Source organism: Rhincodon typus, chromosome 20, assembly GCF_021869965.1.
Source record: "Rhincodon typus isolate 14 chromosome 20, sRhiTyp1.1, whole genome shotgun sequence".
Classification (NCBI taxonomy): Eukaryota; Metazoa; Chordata; class Chondrichthyes; order Orectolobiformes; family Rhincodontidae; genus Rhincodon; species Rhincodon typus.
In genome coordinates, this window is record NC_063351.1 from 21,581,632 (window position 1) to 21,591,559 (window position 9,928).

The 9,928-nt window shown below is 38.0% G+C and overlaps 1 long non-coding RNA gene across 1 annotated transcript in view; it reads left to right on the forward strand.

Moving 5' to 3' along the window:
- Positions 1 to 1,437: 1,437 nt before the first annotated feature.
- Positions 1,438 to 9,928, forward strand: part of LOC125485575 — a 15,192-nt gene continuing 6,701 nt past the window's right edge. The window contains exons 1-2 of the long non-coding RNA XR_007264285.1: positions 1,438 to 1,608; positions 4,365 to 4,430. This is a non-coding gene — a long non-coding RNA (uncharacterized LOC125485575). The remainder of the gene's footprint in view (positions 1,609 to 4,364; positions 4,431 to 9,928) is intronic.

Genomic DNA, 9,928 nt, shown 5'->3' on the forward strand with positions numbered 1-9,928 from the left:
CTCAAATAGCAAGAGTTGCGGGGTGTTGTTTGGGGTGGTATCAATCTTTCTTTTATCTGGTGAGTTTGCGCACACATTCTTTGGTGAGAATCGGTGCAGCTGAGGTTTTTTTTAATCATTTGTTCATTCACAACTAGCCAGCAAATATTTCCTATCCCTAACTACTCTTGACAAGGTTTTGGTGAGCTGCCTACTTGATTTGCTGCAGTCCAATAAGATATAGGTAGACTCACAATGCTGTTAGGGAGAGTTCCAGTATATAGACCATGAAGGGGCAGTGATATAATTTCAAGTCAGCATAGTGTGTGATTTGGAGGGGACCTTTCAGCTGGTTGCATTCTCATGTGCCTGCTGCCCTTGTCCCTCTAGGTAGCAGAGGTTGTGGGTTTGAACAGTGCTGTATAAGGAACTTCTGCAGTGCATCTTGTAGCCGTGCTGCTGCTGCTTCTCTGTGTTGATGGTGGATGGAGGGAATGTTGAAGGTGTTACATTAGTGCCAGTCATGCATGAGAACAGTAGTTACTGGGATAGGGTTCTGGGGTTCACACAACCATGAGATGCCTCTTTGGGAGGGAAGAGTCCATGTAAAGGAGTGATAGTAATATTTCATCTCCAGTTAAAGACTGATATCAATTTGAAGCCTCAAATTTTTGTATGTTAACTGTGAAACTCTTTTAATATACCATTTCTAAACAGAGGACCTGAAATGACATTGTTTTTCACCAAAGTGTGAGGATCTAACATTCTCATCTGTTATTTCTCTCTCCACTGTTTTAGTTAAGTACGTTAAGCAAATCCAATGGCATGATTTTAAAGTTAAGATTGTCAAAATATTAAGTCATCATAAAAATTGTTTCAGCCTTTTAAGTGGTAGGGCACAAAAACTGCATTCTTGATTCTCTCATATAACACAGTGTGGAGCTGGAGGAACACAGCAGGTCAGGCAACATCGGAGGAGCAGGAAAGTTGATGTTTCAGGTTGGGACCCTTTTTCTGAAGATGCTGCCTGACCTGCTGTGTTCCTCCAGCTCCACGCTGTGTTGTCTCTGACTGCAGCATCTGCAGTTCTTACTATCTCAATCTTGATTCTCTAACTTGTGCTTCCTTTAATGTTAAAAAATGTAGTACTTACTCTTGATTGTACTTTGAGAGTTATTTGACAGAATATTGATATTAATGAAAACCGAAAGAACTGCAGATACTGTAAATCAGGAAAAAAAAAACAGAAGTTGTTGGAAAAGCTTAACGGGTCTGGCAGCATCTGTGAAGAAAAAAAAATCAGAATTAACGTTTTGGGTCCGGTGACCCTTCCTCAGAACAGTTCTGAGAAAGGGTCACTGGACCCGAAATATTAATTCTGATTTTTTTCTTCATTGATAATAATGAGATTTGTATTCACTTGGTTAACTGGTGTAATGCACTTTTTTTTAATTTCAGAAGCGGTTTTGCCAAGGATTAGAAAGTAGCTTTCCAGTTGAGAATGGTGTACAACAAACCCAACTCAACGAGAGCTTCATGTATCACCAGAATCTACAGAAGCATGCTCATCCTACAAGACTGATGGGTAGAAGAGTTGCATTCCCCAGTGTTGGTCAGCTGGCATTTATGGTACAGCCAATTGTTTTTCTTTTTACAGTTGATATGTACTTAGCAATCGCATTTCAAAAAAATGACTGTCATAAGCTTATCACTTGCTTTCAAGTAAAGGGTTAAGTATTGCCCTTATAAAGGCAAAATACTGTGGATGCCAGAAATCCAAAGCCAATGCAAAATGCTGGAGAAACGCAGCAGGTGTGGCAGCATTTGTGGAGAGAGAACCAGCGTAAACATTTCAAGTCATACCAGACTCTCAACACTTACTGTTTCTTCCTCTACAGATGCTGCCACACCTGCGGAGCTTCTCCAGCATTCTGTGTTTGCTTAACATTGCTCTTGTTGACCAGAAGCACCTTGCAATTCTACCATCTACTAATCTTACATTAACAGATTTTTTTTTTAAATTTCTCCTAAGGAACCGTGCATAAATATTAATAATCATTTTTAGAATTATTCACAGTAAGGAATGTCGAATGGCTTCAAGTATTCATGAGTTGCCACGAGGAGTTAAGTAACGTAAAACGATGGTTGCTAAAAGATGCTTGTTATATTGAGTTACCTTTATTGAAATAATTTATAGATTTTGTTCTCCCAAACCTAGCTTGATCCTTGAGAACTTTCTGGATATACATAATCCCCCAACTGAAGTGGTGGTTACTCCCAGCAGCCGTGGGAGCGCATTGAGGTGCTGAATAAAGGGTAGTGCACAATGTTAAAGTATATTGACTTAAAGCATTTTGCTATAGGGTAGTTTGTTTCTCTCTTGTTTTACTTAATAATAATGATAGACAGTGGCCTGTTGAACTTGTACTCTCTGAACATGGATCCTTTCTAGGACTGTGAGATCATAGAATTGTCCATGGTTTGAGTAATTCCAAACTGCTTGTTGTCAATCTACCAATTGAAAAAGTTAAATCATTAAATTTGTTAACAGCATAAACATAATTGCAGTCTAATACATTTCTGCACATTTATCATCTGGGATCACCGTACTGCACTGCATTCTCACTCATCACTTAATGATATTTATGTTATTTTCCTTTTATATTCCCAAATGTGAAATGAAAACAGAATTTGTTGTCACCAGGAATTTTGTGAAGCAAAATGATAGATGCAAAAACCTTCATGTGATGTTGAATTATCTTTATTGATCCCATCTATAGATTTTGTACATAAAAACCTAGTGGAAGTATAAACCATTTAGGTGTACTCCAATAGGTCTAAACCTGAAATGTTGGTCTGTTTCCAGTATCTTATACTTATTATTCCTGTTAATTATTATTAATTCACTATTCATATTGGGAGATATTAATCCAAAAGAAAAGGGATTATTTCCCTTCTCCACAAAATGACGTAGAATAATTGTTGTAATATTTATGTTGGCTGCAAACCAGTGAAGTGCACAGTGGTTAACACTGATGCCTCACAGCACCAAGAACCCAGGTTCGATTGCCAGCCTTGGGTGACCATCTGTGTGGGGTTCGAACATTCTCCCTGGTGACCCTTCCTCAGAACTGAGGAACCTGAAATGTTAACCTGATTGTTCTTCACAGATGCTGCCAGACATGCTGAGCTTTTCCAGCAACTTCTGTTTTTGTCCCTGATTTATAGCATCTGCAGTCTTTTTTTAATTCTTATTGACCTCTATTTGCACTGTAGGGATTCTATGATCATTTTTCTATTACAGAACTTGATGGCTTTTGTTTCCAATTACTTCTTAGGCTTACTGATGGCGAAAGTGAGGCTATTTCTCTGCCAAAAGATGGTAGGCATCATGTTGCTGATGTTGATTTTCCTCACTCCTCCACTCAGTATTATGGACCAGACCAAACCCCCTCAAAATATATCAAGGAGAAAGCCTAGACCCTTACTTTTAATTTCTTTAGAGGCAAGTGTAAGGCGTCACATTCTAGATGTGATTCTGTTGGTCAAACCAATAGGCTTTAAGCAAAACAAATTTTTTTCTTACACCACAGATAAAATACAAGCAAAAAAGATGAATTTCAAAAAGAATAATTTCAACTGTATCCAAATACTTAATAAAAATAATGCATAATTTAACTCCTGCTCATCAACTGTTCCAATATAGCAGAATTCCATAAACACACCCTTTCTAAAGGCAAACTCAGCACAACGGGTTTCCCTCACTTGCTGTTCCCTCCAGTCCAGTAGAAGGAACACTTTCAGAATGAATCTAGCAACAGAGAGCGAACTTCAACTTTTGCAGCAGCGGAGAGTGAGATCTGTATCTAGCAGCTTCAACTCCAAAATTCCAACTTCAACAACTGAAAACAATTTTAAAACCCTGTGTCTGTGTGAGCCTGACTCCCTCCCACTCATGCTTCTTTTGACTAATTTTTTAAAAAAGCTATTTACTCTGCTTTCCATGGAGCAGACATCTCGCCACCAGGTTGGCAACACCCTTCTTCAAGAAAAACAGTACAGAACAAATCCCTCTTAGAGGCACACGTCATCGCATTTGCATCCTGTTTATTCAGTGGTAAATGTCTTGATTTAATTTCCATGATAGCATAGCCACGATTTGATAATCGTCAGTGATTTTTGTTTTCTACAACTGTACAGTTCAGTATGTTGGAGCATTAATGTACAAGGAACCACTTGTAAATTTTGGAATATGATGCATCTTTCCATTTACAGTTTTCCAAGCAATTAGTGACCTTTATAAAATACCCCAAAAAACTATTAATGATCACTGTTGATTATTTGGTAGTTGATGTAAAATTTATGTTAGCATTTTCTTTTCAAAGATGCAACAAAGTCATGAGCAAGTGGACACGTCAAAGCCTTGTCCTCGATGTTTGGCAGGTGAATCTGTAAGTATTTTTATTATTTCCTAAGATCTACTAAACCCTGTAACATCCAGGCTTTATAAATCAGGATAAAATGCATGAATGAAAATTGAAAATGACATCACTCTTCCCAAATATTTTTATTAATTTAGTACTGATTAATTTGTTGAACCCCTCATTTTCAAACATGGAGCAAACCTACAGAAATGACTGATCGAGGCTAGCCCACCACAGTAAATGCTCAATTTAATGGAGTCAATGTACTTGAGTAATTGATTTGACTCTCAGCACATTTTAGCCTTCTATTGGCAACTAACATGAGGCAGCAGCTTAAATTAGCACAATAAGTGCATATTCAAAGGAAAATGGAGGCATATATTCTTTAACCTTTATAATTTTTCAAGTAAATTTAAATATTGTACCAGCTTTTGCTTGCAGAGTAGAGAGAGCTGCTTGGTAAAGTGAACTGAGAAGGTGCTCAGTTTGGAGACATGCAATAGTCTGTAGATAAGTATGAGAGCAGTATAGCATATCCCTTTTTATTGCTGGAAAGGTGGCTGTGCTGCTGCATGAGGTTAACCCGTGTAGTGATGCTGTTCAAAGTGCCAGAGGAGAATGCTGCACCTTGCTTGTTGGAAAATAAAGGCTAGGTTCATGATCTGTACAGTGCATGGCTATTATCTACTATGCTGTCTAATATTGGTAACATTTCATTGGAATAAATTCTTAGTTATGCTTTTCTCAGGAAAAGAAGTGAGCCTTGTCTCTAGCAAACTAGTTTAATGCATCTGAACATCTGACGTATTAGCTAATTTCATGAGCAGTGATTAAGAAGAATTAGGTAATGTACATATATAATGTATTCACATGGGAAGAGCTGCTCCTGTCCTACACATTGCCTGCACACTGGGTTTTGTCTGCTTGAAAAATCCTTGGCAAGACTTGAACAGGAACAGCCATGCTAAAAGGCTGGTAATTGACATGATGTCTTATGTTAGTTTAACATAATGGATCCTCAACCATGACAGTTAACAAATTAAACAATAAATCATTTTGAGTAAAGCAATTTCAGTAAATAGGCTTTATTGAAATGAGTGCTGGTCTGGTTCCATGATCCGTTTAGGTTCAGGCTTTGCATCAGGTTCATTTTATATATAAACTGGAAATCCGACATCTGGCACAGCCTTGGAACTGACAGAACTGAAATGTACATTATACTTGTAGCATGTTCTGTGTAAAAGATGTCCCCCTGAATTTCCTATTGAATTTCTTAGTCATTATCTTCTATTCATATCTTCTAGCTGTGGTTTCACCGATTACACATGTTCATAATCCACCAGGCCAATCTTCAGCCTTCTCTTTTCTCAAGAAAAAAATTTGAGCTGCTTCAGTCTTTTTTGATGAGAATGAACTCATTGTCCTTGTACCATTTAACTGCATTTTTGCATCCTCCCAGTGCATCTATTCCTTTATAAGTAAGGAGACCAGAACCGTTCACAATACTCCCAGGAACTTCCTAATCAAGGTTTTGTACAAACTTAACTTGTGACTATCAATTTAGTCCTTCTGGAAATGATCACACATCCGTTGTTTTTCAAAACCTCTTAACTTGTGTCAGTACATTTAGTGATTCCTTTGGAGAATGTGGCCTGCTAAAATGTATCATCTTACTCAATCTTATAATGAAGTTCATTTGACAATTGCATGCTCATTCTGAAAATTTAATGATTTCCTGTCTTTTCTGGAACCCTCCTCTGCATTAAGGAGAATTCCAGTTTGAATATTTTGTTAAGGTACTTCTATTTCCCCTGTCAACATATTTTACATGATTGGTGAGTAACAGTTGTCCCAGTTCTGATCCATATGGAACATCATTTAAACTATTTGATATTCAGAGTATTCCTATTGTTTTGGGGGGTGGGGGTCTAATTTTCAAAGCCCTTAATTTGGGTATTTGAGAAAGAAAATAGATATATGATTTTTACAGAAAATATTGATGTGACCGGATTGTGCAATCACAAGATGATTTACTAATGTTATAGGCTACAACTTTGAAATAGTCTTACTGCCACCAACAGGAGTAATACACACTGCAAGGACTTTTGAACTATCAGTGAAAGGGTCCCGTGTGCTACATGTAACATGGATAGAAGACTTGTTAACCTAAAAAGAAAACTGTTTGATTAGGTCACTTGTGGAGCCTAACAATATTATTTAAGGAAACATGGGTGGGCAAAAGAATGCCTGACATAATTTAAAGTGAGTACAGCACATTGTTACATATTGCACTTTGTTTGGCAGCAAGGATGGAGAAGAGAAATAATTTGGTTGCATATTTTAACCCCATCATGCACAATATTAACATTAAAACAGCTTTCAATTACTTAGTACCTTTAACATAGTCAAATTTTCCAAGGCACCTAACAACAAACAAGCAAAAATCAAGGCAGAAACAAAGGGAGAGATATTGGGAGAAGAGTTCAAAATCTTAGCTAAAAAGGTAGATTTTACAGAGGACTTGGAAGGTAAAGGCAAAAAGTCTCTCTATCCCTCTTTACAAGGCTTGAGATGAGACAGCTAACTGTATGACAGCCAGTAGTGAAATATTGGGCAGAAGCTACATCAAAGGCCACATTCTCACAAATGGAAAATTGGATTTGGTGGTGGTTTAGAGCTGTCAAAAATTGTAAGACAAATCTCTTTAAGGTTTTATGCACCATTTTAACTTTGGATACCAGTCCCCAGATACTTCAATGTAGATCAGCAAGTGTAAAGGTAATGGATATGTGGAGTTTGATAATGAAAGGAGTATAGGCAGCAGCGATTTGGATAGTCTGAAATTTAAAAGATGGTGAATTGGAGGCCACCCTGGAGAATATTGAAATAGTCAAGTCTGGAAGTTACATATGACTTGGCCGAGGATTTAATGCAGGGTTCAAAAGCTAAAGCTAAGACATGGGCAGAAATAAGCAAGTTTTGAGTTGGAAAGTGCATGGGTTGGAAATTCAGCTTAAAGTATAATTGGACACTGGAATTTCAGAATTCTGCGTTGGTATCAACTGCAACTTGAGAATTTCTTAAAACAGAAACAGACTCTGCCTCCATTTGGGAGGTGTTTGTATTTGTGGGATGCCGAAGACACTGATCTGTAAAACTTCCTGATCTAGACTGTACTGACAGGTTCCTTGAGAACGGCACTGTTGAATTAATTAGCAGAAGACTGGAAGCAGCCCATTTTACTTTTGTACATCTGGATATTTTGATTAATTAGCATTGAGGCTAATGGTCTGCACTGTTAATTATGTGCAAATCAGACATAAAAACATAAAGCTGAATCTTGTAGGGGCCTGAACAATGTGGCTGATGACAAGAAATCTGTGAGAAAATTACATGAAAAGTTGGGCAAGGTCTATGTCGATGTCTAGAGCAATTGTTCCTTTGCAGAAATGGTTCAATGGATGGAGAATTTTATTTGAGAAAGATTGAAGAAATTGGGATTGCTTTCCTCGGAGAAATGAAGATAAAGAGAAGATTTGACAGGTTCTCAAAATCATGAAAGGAGCTGGATAGAGTAGACAGGGAGAAACTGTTCTTGCTTGTAAAAAGATCAAGAGGAAGCAATAGCCTCGTGGTATTATTGCTGGACTGTTAATCCAGAGACCCAGAGAACATTCCGGGGACCCGGGTTCGAATCTCACTATAGCAGATGGTGATATTTGACTTCAGTAAATATCTGGAATTAAGAGTCTAATGATGATCGTGAATCATTGTTGATTGTTGGGGAAAAACCAGGTTAACTAATGTGCTTTAGAGAAGGAAACTGCCATCCTGACCTGGTCTGGCCTATATGTGACTCCAGACCCACAGCAATGTGGTTGACTCTTAACTGCCCTCAGGGCAATTAGGGATGGGCAATAAATGCTGCCTAGCCAGCGACACCCTCATCCCGTTAATGAATTAAAAAGAAAAGAAACAGGGCACAGATTTAAAGTAATATGCAAAGAAGCAAATGCAAACTGAGAAAAAACTTTTGTTTTTTTGAAAAGACTTTATGTACACCTGTTAAACTTGCCGTAACATGATAGAATTTGCCCTTTACTGTAAAAATCAATTTTTTATGCTGTGATCAATCTTAGTTACCAATAAACAGCCTCTCTTGCACTGAAATTTGACTTTTCAAAGTGTAAAGTCATATTTCTTCAAAATTTAATTGTATATCAAAACACAATCTCTTTATTCTTTTTTTCTGTACCTATTTGCTTTTGTATTAAATGTTGTGATACTTCTTGGTATCACAACTTCTTGTATTACTCATTTACAGTTCTTCAGTTTCATTAGAAAAGGAGATACACAGTTGCTTGCCTTGTTCATGCAAGTCCCAGATCTCATGTAGAGACAGCTGTGTCAATTTCTTTTAAATGTATTTTTCTTCAGGGATCATCTTTGGCAAGGGCAGCATTTGCTGCTCACCCCTAAATGACCTTAAGAAGGTGATGATGAGCCACTTCTGTAACCACTGCAGTTCATCGTACACCACTGGTATCATTTGGATGGTAGTTCCATGTTATTGAAGCAGTGATAGCAAAGGAGCAGTAATATCATTCTGAGTCATGAACGACTGTGCCTTGGAGGGGAACTTACAAATGGTGGTGTTCCCATGCTTCTGCTCTCGTCTTTCCAGGTCAAAAATCACACGATACCAGGTTAGAGTCCAACAGGTTTATTTGAAGACACAAGCTTTCAGAGTCTCACTCCTTCTTCGGGTGCTTGGAAGGTGCTGTTGTAGGAGTCTTGATGAGTTGCTGCGTAACATGTGTACAGTACATATGCTGCTTCAGTGTATTGGTGGTAAAGTAACTGAATGTTGAAGGTGATGGATGGTGTGTCACTCAAGTAAGCTGTTTTTTTCCCTCTAGAAGATGTTATGTGATATGTTGAAGCTGCACTCGTCCAGGCAAGTGGGGAGTATTCCGTCACGCTCCTGACATATACCTTTGGGACTCAGAGATGGGTTGCTTACCACCGAATTCTCAGCTCTAATCTGCTTTTTTAACCATACTGTTTGGCTGATTAATTTGAGTTTCCGGTTAATGACATTCTCCAGCATAGATATTGAAAGTGGGGTATTCAGCAATTACACTGAATGCCAAGGGGAGATCATTAAATTTTCTCTTGTTTGAGCTCGTCATTGGCTGGTATGAATGTTATCAATCCGAGTCTGGATGTTGTTCAGATATTGCTGGGTTTAATAAGTGACTGCTTCAGTATCCGAGGAGCCACTAATGGTAATCGACATTGTGCAACAATGGCAAAATGTTGTTTTCTAAGCCCTTCAACGTCCAATGTAATCACATGTAGAAAGCTGACAAACCATAATAATTGAATGGTCAGCACTCTTCATTTGTGGTTGAGAACATAATCCTGGGCAGTTATCTGTTACTGAAGTTTCAGAATAATGTGACTGAAGTGGAAGATATTATATTTCATTTGTAATAACAAGGTGTAGAGCTGGATGAACACAG